The sequence below is a fragment of the Pipra filicauda genome, unplaced genomic scaffold (genome assembly GCF_003945595.2).
Source record: "Pipra filicauda isolate LSUMZ 115617 unplaced genomic scaffold, ASM394559v2 scaffold118_size2161507_pilon, whole genome shotgun sequence".
NCBI classification, from domain to species: domain Eukaryota; kingdom Metazoa; phylum Chordata; class Aves; order Passeriformes; family Pipridae; genus Pipra; species Pipra filicauda.
In genome coordinates, this window is record NW_024103640.1 from 941,208 (window position 1) to 953,740 (window position 12,533).

General features: G+C 41.3%; 1 long non-coding RNA gene across 2 annotated transcripts in view; it reads left to right on the forward strand.

Annotated features, from left to right (window-relative positions):
* LOC113991669 overlaps nt 1-12,533 on the forward strand; it is a 160,256-nt gene that overhangs the window by 132,140 nt on the left and 15,583 nt on the right. The window lies entirely within an intron of this gene.

Consider the following 12,533-nt stretch of genomic DNA (forward strand, 5'->3'; position numbering starts at 1 on the left):
TCTCTCTTTTATTGTTCTGTCTATTATATCAAAAGAGATAGGCCTTGATTGTATCATTTTAATTAACTCTTGCTGTGTTTTACTGAAGTTCAAAGCATTAAGCATTGTTTATGGAAGCACCATGACATTCAGGTTGCCTGAAAGAAGTAAATAAAACTGTAGGTCAAACTGTATTAATGTTTCTTGCCAGCTATTATTACATCCGCTTTGGAACAGCATTTATTCTGTAATTGATGGTTGTCAGCCTGTAATTTCCATAGTTACATTCCCAACACTTCCTTTTCCCTAATTTTTTTGTGGTGTTTACGCCATATATAGGCAGAGATTAAAGTCAAATGGAAAAGTGAGTTACCAGTTTTTATTTGACCAGCTTAATATTTCTTTCTTAGGGGAATCACTCCAGTTATTTGCCGAGTTCATATATCTATAATATTCCTTTAGATTCAATTTTCTGCCCTTTACTTTTCTCCATTTCATATTTACTTTATTCTTTGTGGTCATCCCATTTAATCTGTCTGCCTGTGCCTCCCTAATCGACCTAATATGGCCATGTATCATTTCTTTAATGATTTTATTATTGAAATGACTCTTAGCATTTGATACTTGAGCATACATTAGGAAAAGCTTAATTCTCCCATTAGTGGATCAAACTTCCACAGGGCTGCCACACTCAGCCTGCTTCAGGAGCTGAACAAGCTCTGCTGAATGTTGTCCAAGAGCTGTAATGCAGGTCTATTTTACTTTTTTAGATCTCTATTAGTGAGAAGAAATCACTGTACAGATTTGGGGGGCTTGTTGCACTCCAGCATTGATAGAGAATCTCACTGCTGAAGATGCAACCTTTCCTTTCGCCATGCAACTTGAATTTTATCCTTGAGGCCTTTCTTCTGCAGAGGAAGCTTAGAAATGAAATGTTTCAGCCACTTCTGCTGTCCATAATGAACTGCAGATGTTTGGGAAGCTTTCATTGCTTTCTCTATCCATTTTAAGTCCAACTTTGACAAATTAAGTTCTCTTTGTTTCAGCTTCCTTCAACAAAATAATCGACTTCTGAGAAGTGCAGGGCTAACAAGAACATCTTCCCAATGACATCCCTTCTCCCCCTCTCCTCTCTTGAGCTCTTCCAGGTATTTAACAGCCCTGGAGAACTGTGCTGGTCCTTTGGTTTTGAGCTCTTCTTCCCAGCCTTTGCCTCTGAGCTCCTCTTCCCACCCCAGTTCTTGCCTTCTGTCTGCACTGCAGGAGTGGCAGCATTTTCCACAACTACTTCTTCCCACTCCTTGGGATCTAGCAAAGGTTTCCAGTCTCATTTTCTAGAACTTCTCTTAGGATTCCTGTAAGAACATATGGATTTGCTCCATTTTCTTATTCATCTTCATGTCCCCCCCAGTGGTGTGTCTGACACGATGTGACTGTTCCTTAGTGCTTGCAGTTCCTGGTGACACAATTCAGGATGTGATTCCATGGCTCTGAACCAGGATACCTCAATATTTCCTCACATCAGATCACATTTCTCCATCGAACTCCGTTTCTTTATTCTGTGCATATTTTCAAATTATATGAATTTCAGCTTTTTGTTTATTAGGTTGTTGTTTCTACGAGCCCTCTGAGCCTGGGAAGTGCCTGACAAATCTGCTGTTACAAAATAATTTGGATAAAAAGACCAGTTTTGTGTTGTTGAATGGTTTGTGCGTTGAGATTTTTATTTATTATTTTTTTTTAGGTCGAGCTTGTGGTTTACTTAAAAGAGGTTGTTAAAGAGAATTCCATTGTGTTTCTCTAGTGAAGCATAGCTATCCAGTTAAATGTGCTGCACAAGCACTGAATAGTATGACACTTAAGGAATGTTGAATTTATTTTTGGACATGTTTTTGTATTTCTTTACCGTGGCAGAGACTTTTTGGCAAGAGGGTGGCAGGGAACTCAAGTGTCCAGTTACGTGCTGTGGTTAACAGAGTTCCTGCAGTTCATTTCCTTGGCATTCCACTATTTTCCTTTTCTCTTTCTTTATTTTCTTTCCCTTTTCGAAGCTTGATAGTTGAAGTTCATTGACTTGTCTTTGTTGTGGGCAGAATCCAAGTCTTAGGTCAAATTAAAAACTGACATTCCCGTTATGCCTGGACTTTTCCAGTGCATTCCTCTGCTGCAGAAAGTCAAATACCTCTTTGGCCATTGCTGAAACCAAAGAAACAAAGCAAGAGAGACAATTTTTACTTGTTCATAACTGAGCAGCAAACCTCATTATTCCAGGGGTGATCTGTTAAACCAGTGAAAATAGGTGAGCAAAGGAAAATATTTGAGCAAAGGAAAATAGGTGAGCAAAGGAAAATAGGTGAGCCTTCCTCTCTTTTTTTGTCCCTTATTTAAGGAAATGGCAGGATCTCAGGAGAGCATCTCTTAGAGAGCATTAATTGCACACAGCGACAGTTACAAATAATTTTGTACAACAGACAAATTGTGCTGATTGTCAGTATTTAAAAAATGGGGGGGAAAAAAAAGAGGAAAAAAAAAAAAAAAAAAAAGCAAAAGTCTGGCCTGAAAGACTCCAGTAAATCAGGGAAGTGATCTCAAGTGAACAGAGATGGATTTCTGGAATACGGTGTGCAATGAAACCACTGACCTCTTATACAAGGGTTCATGTCTTTTTCTACAGAAACAGATGGGTAATAGCATAATGCTGAAATCATGCTCTACATAATATGGACCCAGTGATTGCAGACCTGATTGCTTGCCATATGGTTGCTGAAGGGTTGAAGAGAAAATGGGATGATATGCAAACCCTTAAAAGCAACGTTTTTATTGAATGGCCATTACATTAAAACCCAAACTCTGCAAATGAAGGCAAGAACTGTGGTGAATAATGATGAAATAACGGAACAATAAAAGAAGGAACACAATAGCATGGGTTTGTTTTCAATATGCAAAATAATACCCCTCATTTTTCTGGTGTCATTTTGCCCTGTGTTCCGAGCGTGCGGTGGGAAGTTGGTGGGACGGTGCTGCCTGCAGGGCACAGCTCCAGCCTCGTGGAGCACTGCAGTGTTCACCAGGTCAGACAGGAAGGGAAAATAATCACTTGTCTCCAAGGAAAAGCTTCAGAGTTAAATGGTGGCTGGAATATGCAACTTGCATACGGGAACCACATTACTGCGAGGCCGGGGCAGAGCCTTCAGGAGATTTGCTTTATCAAGACAGACCTTTCCTTTCTCTCCTCAAAAAGTTGCTTTTATCACTGATTTTTTTTTCTTGGTGCTTTCCTGTAAGTGATGAATAGCCCATTTTTTTAAATCACTATCTGTTTGTAAGGTGGACGGTGCAGTTGGAGGAAATGCAAAGAGCAAGTAGTGTGTAAGTCCTCACTCCCACTTGTACTTGTCTACAAGAGGCTTCTTTGTTGGAAGGTGACACACAACACTCACCAACGTGACCACAACATCCTGGCCATTCCTACACCCGTGCTGAGGACAAGTGTCTGTGAAAATGTGGCACAAGTCTCTGAAACGTGAGAGTGGTTTTCTGGGTTCTTATGTGATTTTGGAAGGACAAGCCCAGTGTGGCCTCTTTTGAGGCATTGATGGCTCGCTCCCTGTTATTGCTGTAGGGAGGGAACCTGGTGGATGAAAGCTCAAAATTCAGCTCAGCCTAGAGACTGCAAAAGTTTCAAGTCAGGGAACATGAGCCACTAGAATTGGGCTGGACTTTGCCTCTTCTGGAGGCTCAGCCATGTGTGAAACACAGGTGGTGATTGCTCAGTGCAGAGTGGACCTTGGAGACTTCGCAGCCCAAAAGGATCCTTTTAGTCTTAACATTCTCCAAGGCCTGTCCAGTCCCTGCTTTCTAGTGTGTACAAAGGGATTACCAGAAAGCATCACCAGCTCCTTTTGGCAGGTGCAATACTTGCTCTGTCATCCTCTCACGGTGTCTCTGGACACTTGTCCTCTCAGCACCACGCTGCCTAAGAGCTTCCAAGATCCAGGCAGGGTAATAGAGCTATCTCTGATTAATCACTACTAAATACAGACCTCCTTGGCTTGACAGGCTCGTCTGATGCATCCCATAAATCACAATTTGTTTGACTGCAAGAATGGGAAATATTTCTTTGAACAATTCTTTTCCAAGAGGGACCTGCCACGTGCAGGAACCTCGGGCTCATCCCCGGGCTCTTCATGGGCTGCCCACCTCGCTTGGGTTTCATCTGGAGACCTAAAGACCTGTGACAAGCAGCATATCCCAGGATTTAAGACATTTTAAGTATGGCAAACCAGATTTGGCTGTGATGAGATTTCCTGCAGCCTATAAAATTGATTCTCATCCTCCTGGCTTGTGCCACCAGAAGTTTTGCATAACTTTTAAGAGCCCGTGCTGACCTACTTAACAGGCACCCACTGCTACATAATGTATTTAGGTCAAGTATTGTGTTGGAGCTTATCATCAATCTTGTAATAGTCCAGCTCACTGTGAGAGCCACAGGTACGTGATTGATGCAAACATTCCATAGGGCAGGAAATGCTCTTGTCATTTTCTTACAGGGAGGCCTGTGCTCGGGGTGTTATTATAGGTTATTTTTGTTGGAGAAGCCACAAGGATTGCCAATCACCACCCCCCAGCCTGTGCTGTTGCACTGCTGGGTTAAAGGATGTCCAAAACCATCTGTAACAAGTGATTTTTATTTTTTTGTGGGACTTGACAGTGCACGTGGCAGTTTAAAATCTGTGTTTTTATTGGGATGGGTTTTTTTTACTGACTGGTTCTCACTTTCAAAATAATATACCTTGCAATTTTGCACCCAGGATCAATGTGCTTTTTTTTTTTTTATTCTGTCCCTACCACAGTTGGTGTTTTACCCATACTTTGGGCTGTTAAAGCCTGTATTTTAATAAAATAGTGCCAGCACACTAAGTCATCCAGATAATATTAGTGAGGTGCACGTTGGTTTGTGCAGTAAATTGTTGCAAAGTTCTCTGACATCTTAATGCTCTGACAGGATGTGAAAGACAATAACACCACTGCAAAGACCAGAAAAAAGGCCCTTTATAGCTACTGAATAATATATTAGCTTTTAACACTGTATATATGAGCAAAATGGGATCAGATATAAAATCAACAGAATAATTACTTATACCAGGCATTATATATTTTATCAGGATCCGAACTAAAGGACCTCCCAGGGTGGTGAGAGTGGGGTTTGGTTGGGGATTTATTACCTCTAAGAGCTGGAAATACCTGTGGGATTGGCCCAAGTGGGATCTGCCCCCGAGCTGATGAAATGCTGCCTCACTTCTGGGTAATCTGAAAAAAGTTACTCAGAAAAACCCTCAATCTGTTGTGGGAAAGGACTTGGTGGGATCATTCCCAGAGCCCTGGATGTGGGAATGTGGGGACCTGTGATCAGCTCCCGGAACGTGCAGGTGGGGACCTGCATCCAAACGCTTCCAAAATTGCATATACAGGGCTATGGATCTGGAAATCCACCCTGCCCTTTTTAGCAGTGCACTCCCAAGCCTGAGCTGGAGGAAGAGTTACATGGCCATGAAATATGCCTGGAAAAAATTCCAATTTAAACAGGGATCCCGAGAGTTTGGCAACTTGTCTCCTTCGCTTCCTTTTGAAATGCTGGGCAAAGTTTATCAGTTTGTGTGGCAAATTAGTTTGTGCCGTGTCTGCTTCTCTATTCCAAACAGAACTTTCAGGATTTTATTTGCTTCTTTATTGAAATACTTTTGGAGAAAAAAAAAATTAATTGAACTAAAACACCTTTCTCACAAAGTAAGAGCAATCAGCCTTCACTCGGAGCTCTTAAATTTCACCTTAATGTTATTTTAGTGTGATTTGGTTTGTGTTACAGCTGGCCTTATTTCCAGAGCTTTGACTTATAATATTTAAAGATTGTTTTAAAATAATTCTAGCTAAATAATAATAAGAATAAAAAAGTCAAGCATCTTTAATATCAGTTTTTACTGATACTCAGAAACACGCTTTGCATCTTCTGCAATAAATGATAAGATCTTCAAAATTCAGAAAGAATTTGATTTCAGTCAGAAGTTGGGGGTTCTTTGCCTCGAGTTCACCGAAAGCAGCAGGAGAATGAGTGGGCCGAGGTGAAATTCCTCCTGTCAAACACAGAGTCGATGGGGGGGAAATAGGGAGGCGGTTGTATGCAAAATAGAGACACTTCAGCGTCTGCTCAGCCACTAATTTATTTATACATGCGACAGGAGGAGGCACTTCTTACCCGGGGTGACATAAATAACCGCGGCACAAAGTGTTTGAGGAAGTGCACTTGGAATTACAGCGTCGTCTTAGGTAAATTCAGGAATTCTGCCAGCTGAGCAGTCGTTCCTTTCGGTGCTGGAAAGGCAACCAAACGGGCTGTTTGTTTGGGGGCCGCGGGGGCTGTTTCCCGAGCTCTTGCTGCAGCTCAGGCTCGGGGCAGCTTCGCCTTTCCTCGCTCTTTGAAAGGGGGCTGAACACGCAACAGCGAGGGAGGGGAAAGGACAGAGGTGGAAGGATTCCTCAGATATTATCCCATAAATATTGCTGAGTGTCCTCTGTTTTGTGCATAACCACGGCCCTGGAAAAGCTGCGGGAATCACTCGTTTCCTTCCCTGTGGGAGGCAATATTTGCTGGGTTTCATCCACCTGATGATGTCAAGTGAAGTGTTCTGAGGGAGCAGCTTCAGAATCTGGTCCTGGGTGTTCCAGTTCCTGCTGCAGGTGCCTCTGATTCCAAAACTTGAGGAAAGAAGTAGCAGGATGGGAGGGGTTTTTCTAGATTTTTATTACAGCTTTTTTCTTTAAAATTCTTAGAAAGCAGGGAGGCACCTTCTAATCTTTCAGCTGCCTTTTTCTTTTCTATTTAACAATTGAGCAGCACATCCATTGATGCCTTTCCCCAAACATTTTGAAGCACTCGAAACCATTTCTGGCCACGTTGTTATTTATAGAGGTTCACTAAATGAAAAAGTGCTCCTTTTCCCTTGCAGGTATATGCATCATTTATGGTCTGGCTTCATTATATTCTGTACTGTATAAACTCCTGTAGGAGAGTGGTTATGTAATGCTCTTATGTCATTACATTTACATGCATTAAATTCCTGGCAGAATCATATTCACTGTAACAAAAGGTTCATTAGCAGGACAAAAATGCTTAACTTGGGAAACTGCTGGAAAGAAGTGAGACACATTTCCAGGCTGATATTGTTGATATGCAATTATATATTATGTACAGAGTTGATCTGGGATTAGCTAATCCCAAATGACAAGTATAAATGTGATAGAAGTTGTTCATTCAGATCTCCTTCTGTAGCCATAACTTTGAACAGGAGTTATTGTGGAATCTGGAGGGTGGGGAAGGGCCACTCGGTGCAGTTAATAGAGCGGTGCCATTCCCACCACGGGGGAGCTTTCCATGGAACCAGCACTTTGCAAACTGCAAATGTAGGGAAAAAAGTTACTCAGTGCATCTTATTTACATGTGCAACTGGTGCAAAACGGATTTATAGCCTCAATTCTGCTATGCATTTAAATATGTTCTTTATTCCTCCCCCTCCCCTGTCATTGAAGCGTTTTGGTGGGTGCTTTCAGGGAGAACACCTGGGCACATTCCTTTGTGGAATGTCATGGCTCTGCCTGAACCAACTTTGGGAATTGATCATTTTAGTTCTGTCGAAATGGCAGTTAAATAGCAGGAATATATCAAGAGTTAAAACTTCATTACTGGAGAGCAATAAAAATACATCAAGCCTAGAATATTGTCTAGAAGATCAGATTTCTTGGTTATGTTGACACTTCAAAGAAATATGTTTATTTAAGGAATAGAAATTCTATATACTGGAATACTACAGTGATAAATTGCATTCTAGTTAGGCTATCTCTGATGTTCTAATTTTATCAGCCAACAATGGGCTGTGTATCCAATGCAAGTCAGATGAAAAAAAAGGAAAAATAAAATAATGCTAAGGGGAAAAATCTACCTTAACCTTTCTCTGCTGCTTCAGTGGAACTAATGCTGAGCAGTGTTTGGAGTCTGCAAACATTTAATTGTATTTGTTAGCACCTTTTCATTGGATTCTAGTGAGGAATGTTCAGGTGTAAACGTGCTGGAGACAGCACCAAGAAACTTCTCTGCTTGTAGTTCCTGGGAGGATGAAAGGCAGGGGACACTTGGAGTTTTCATGCAAACCTGGAAATAGGGATGCTTACAAGTCTCCAGACTTCCCTGTCTGACAGCTTCCCTAAATTTAGATGTTATGGCTGTTTGCATGACCTGAAAGCTCCTCCTGCAAGTGTCGATCCTTAAAAAGGGCTACCTGGAAAGCGCCACCGTAAATATGTCTCGTTGCTTCCAAAGCTGTGAGGAAGTGATTTTTAACATATTTCACCAAAAGAATCGCTGCTTGTTCTCAGTTTTGCAGATGGTTTCCCAGGTTGACTCGTTAGAACGCTGAGGAAGGACAAAAGCTCGTTTGGCAGAACAGGAACTCTGTCATTACTCATGTTGGGAGCATCTGTCTCGCTCGTGTACTTGGTGTTTGGGAGCTGAATAGTCTGCGGAGAGTTTCTTCTGCTTTCACTTATGGGGGACATTCCTGGGGGATGATGAGGTGTCTACAGCTCCAATTGTCAGTGCTGAATAGCTCAGACACGTTTGCTGCCCTCGCAGTTGCTGCGGGACAAACCCAGAAGTCTGGAAAGATGAAGTGTCGAGTCCCCAGTAATTTCCAGCCTGGTCAATGTGACCACAAATGGCTTCTATGGAGAACAAGAAGGCAGAAGCCTGGCTTTGTGGAGAAAAAAACCCCAACAATATTTATTTATTTATTTACTTATTTACTTATTTACTTATTTACTTATTTACAGAGGTGTATCATAACTTGTGCTTTGACCCAAAGCTGTCACAATTTAATAAAGCTGTGTGGAATTCTGCAGCAAAGGGGAAAATATGTCTCTTATAGAGGCCATACCATCCTTTTTAAATGGTCTCAGGTAGATGAAGGCTGTGCCTTGCATTTGCTTTCCCCCTCCAGCATCCTCCAGAAGGCTTTGTGGAAGGAGGGTTGGAGAAGTTTGACAGTCAGGTCTCGACACCCCTTCGAAATCGGTCTCGAGGCTGCTGGAGGTTTTGAGGCATCTGCTCTCAATTGTCACTGCTGGAAAACAGGGAGAGGAATTTAAAAATAAATAACTTGGCACACCTTTAGTTCTGTGGAGTTGATTAAAAAAGCTGTCTCTGATGTAAATCAAATGAAGCAATATTTGCAGCCCGCACGACGTAACTGAAATGGGTCTGCAAAGCTTGGGCACTGTGGATGTTTGCTCTTCCTCCTGTTCCTAAATTCTCTGTATTTTGGATGTTTTCAGTGTTTCAGTGTTGCTTGGTTAGTGCTGTGTTTCTGTAGAGTAGATGGAAGCCATACAGTGCAGTCTGCAAAAATGTGTGCCTCGAGAAACACAAAGCCAAATAAAAGGGTGGCTGAAGAGGGGCAGCCTTCACAGTTTGGCACTGAAATTCTGCAGTTCTGTGCAAAGAGATGCTTTTCCATTTCCTGGTTTCAAGCACCTCTCTGATTTTCTAGATTCAGTATTTGTGCACATTACTGAGGTTCAGGCTTGACAATTCCAACGCCCATTTTGAGGCAAAAACGGCCCATTGCATTGTGGGGGAGCAGAGAGCTCTTCAAAGGTACAGAAATTAATTCTTTTCACTAAGGGAGCAGAGGGAGAAAATGCGAAAATCAAATAAATTCCAATATGTTTAAAAAGACTGATAAAAGGCTAAAAGAAAGACATGAAAGAGGCAGGAGGAACTTCAGGAGTTCATGAGACACGGTTAGTTTTCCCTCACAGCTCCCAGCCCCTGGTGATGGGCTGCAAGATGAGCAGAGCTGGACATGTGGTTGGGAAAGTCCATCCCTTTCCTCGACAAGTTTATGGATCCTAAAAGAAGGTGGGAGCTGTACCCGCAAAGGAGGGATTTTATTTTCATTTTGTTGGTAGCTCTCCTCTGCAGATGTAAGGAACAAGTCCTGGGTTTGATTTCATCCTGCTTTAGCCTCAAACCAAGGACAGCTAAATGTGCAAGATGGCTGAAATTCAGGATACTGAGTGTGTGCAGTGAAACAAATTCCGTGGAGTCAAATATATTGCTGAATCCCACCTTAAGCAGGTTTGCTGTCTCCTTTCACCCCTGTTTCTCCTGTCAAGAACAGAACCAGAAATTGGAAAAAAGACAGAGGTGTTAATAAAAAAAAAAAAAAAAAAAGAAAAGAAAAAAAGAAGACAAAAGAAAACCAGAAAGGAGATGTTGATTTTAGGAACTTTGATTTACTTGGTTTTGCTTAAAAACATTAAGCTTTTGCATTAGAAGTATCCTTTGAAAAAAGGATGTCTGCCTTTCAAAATCCTGCATGGGAAAACGTTCAGGTTCGTGTCAGGCAGAGCTTACAGATATTTTTTCAGATGCAAGTTTAAAAACAGACACCTTTTTAAAAAGAGATTTTTGGGAGTTCTGTCTTTGTAACTTGACAGGGCGGTTTGTTCATGTCAATAGTCTTTTGATCACTCCAAAGACATTGAAATCAGAAATGTCAATGCTCGCAGTCTTCTGATGCAGCTCCCTTAAGTATTGTTACAAGAGGAATACGGCAGATTATTATTATTTTTTGATTTGCCAAGTTTGTGAGTCTATCCCAGAGCTCTTGGGAGACTGGTCCACATTTGTGGGTCTAACCTGGAGCACCTGGAGCCTGGAACCTCACTGGTGTTGTCAGTGAGTTAAACAGTGAGAAGTGTCTGCACTTTCCTGCTCTGGGTCTGGCTTTGGGCTCTCCAGGTGTGTTGCCTCTTTGCAAGGCAAGTTACCACCGTCATTTATTGACATCCAGTTACCCAAGTGGAGAGGGGTTAAATCTGAACCTCCTTCTTCCTCATCACACTGAATCAGTGGGGGTTTGGAGTGCATTCCTGCACATGAACAGCAACAGAACCATTTCCTAATTCAGTTGTCCTGCTGACCATTCCTCACTCCAGTTATAAAAGAAATACAATGGACTTTAGCTTTTTGTTTTTAAATGCCCTGTAAACCTCCAATTAGGAACGTGAAGATGTGACTATATAGGGTTATCCTCTCCTGAATATCTTTGTAAACTCTGATCACAAAAGCTGTAGGGAATATTCTCTGTTGAACTGAAATTCAGCAGAAAAAGAAAGTACAGAGTTACAAACAAATTCTGGCATTTTTACAGTCTGGTTTTTTATTTATGTGTATAAAAAATAGTGATTCTCAATGTCTTTAAATGGATTACTTGTTTTACATGAATTATAATCTACAGAGCAACCATTTTCTATAGGATTTGGTTTGTAGCTGATGTAATGATTACAAGGAGGTTAATCCTCCAGTCCAGATGGATCAGGTGCAGGCCCTGAGGATGGAGGATTTCTGTCAGGGGGGTGAACCTGGATTTGTGGTCTGCCCCATGCATATCTCAGGGATAAGGGAGCCTCTGGAAGCACAGAGGTTGAAATCCCTGTTGAAGCTGGTGGGAGTTTTGTTACTTCAGTGGATTTAGAATGTCACCAGAAGGATTTTTAGGTGCTTTTCAAAATGAGAAGGTGACCTGTTTAACAGTGACCCAAATCATTCACTGCACAACTTCTGTCCTGCTCAGATTCCCAGTCACACATCCGCAAACCAAAAGGAGAACTGTGGGAGAGTAAAACTAGGGATTTGAAGCGAGAAAGTCACTGGAGGTGTTTCCCCCCCCCTACTCTGGCTGGTTATTCTGGGCAGCAGCAGCGGCAGAGCCGGAGCTGTGACGACGCCCAGCACTTTGGGAGGGGTGGGAAACACGGAAACCTAAAGGAATCCAGTAAGATCCAGAACTGCAGAACAGGCAAATGAAATCAGTTTGTCACAGAAGATTATTTTTTTTTTATTGACATCTTTAGTTTGTTTTGATGTCTGTAATTAAAGCGCTAATTATGTGTTTCTGTTGCAGTGGTCATGCTTTTATTACATAATTGCTACAAGTTTTTCTCTCACCACTAACAATATTTGTTTAACCTTGGTGCATTCTAGTTACATCCTTCAGAATGTAAAAGCTTAGGAACAGAGTTATTGATTGTTACAATTAACTAAATCAGAGGGGCTCAAAGATCTTTGCCATAAATTAAATATGTTTTGTGGCAGAGGATCAAAGATAATTAAAGGATGAAGCCACCGCAGTCATTAAACAATAAATATTATTTCTACACCAACTGAAGAAAATAAAGCAAAAAAAAAAAGAAAAAAAGGAGTAAATCTGATGGGTTTTAAAAGGAGGGGAAAAAAGTTTAGCCTGGGGTAAAAACATCATTTAAAAAAATAATTTGTACTGTGATCCTTTGAGCTTCCTTCTGTGTTGTCTCAAAAAGCATCTGATTAGGTGAGATGCAATTCAGTCACCTTCTCTTCTATTTTTGTTTTCCTTTTGGGTTTAGGCATAATTTTTGTCAGTATATTTCAATGTATTCATTAATTTTTCTCATTTGTTTAT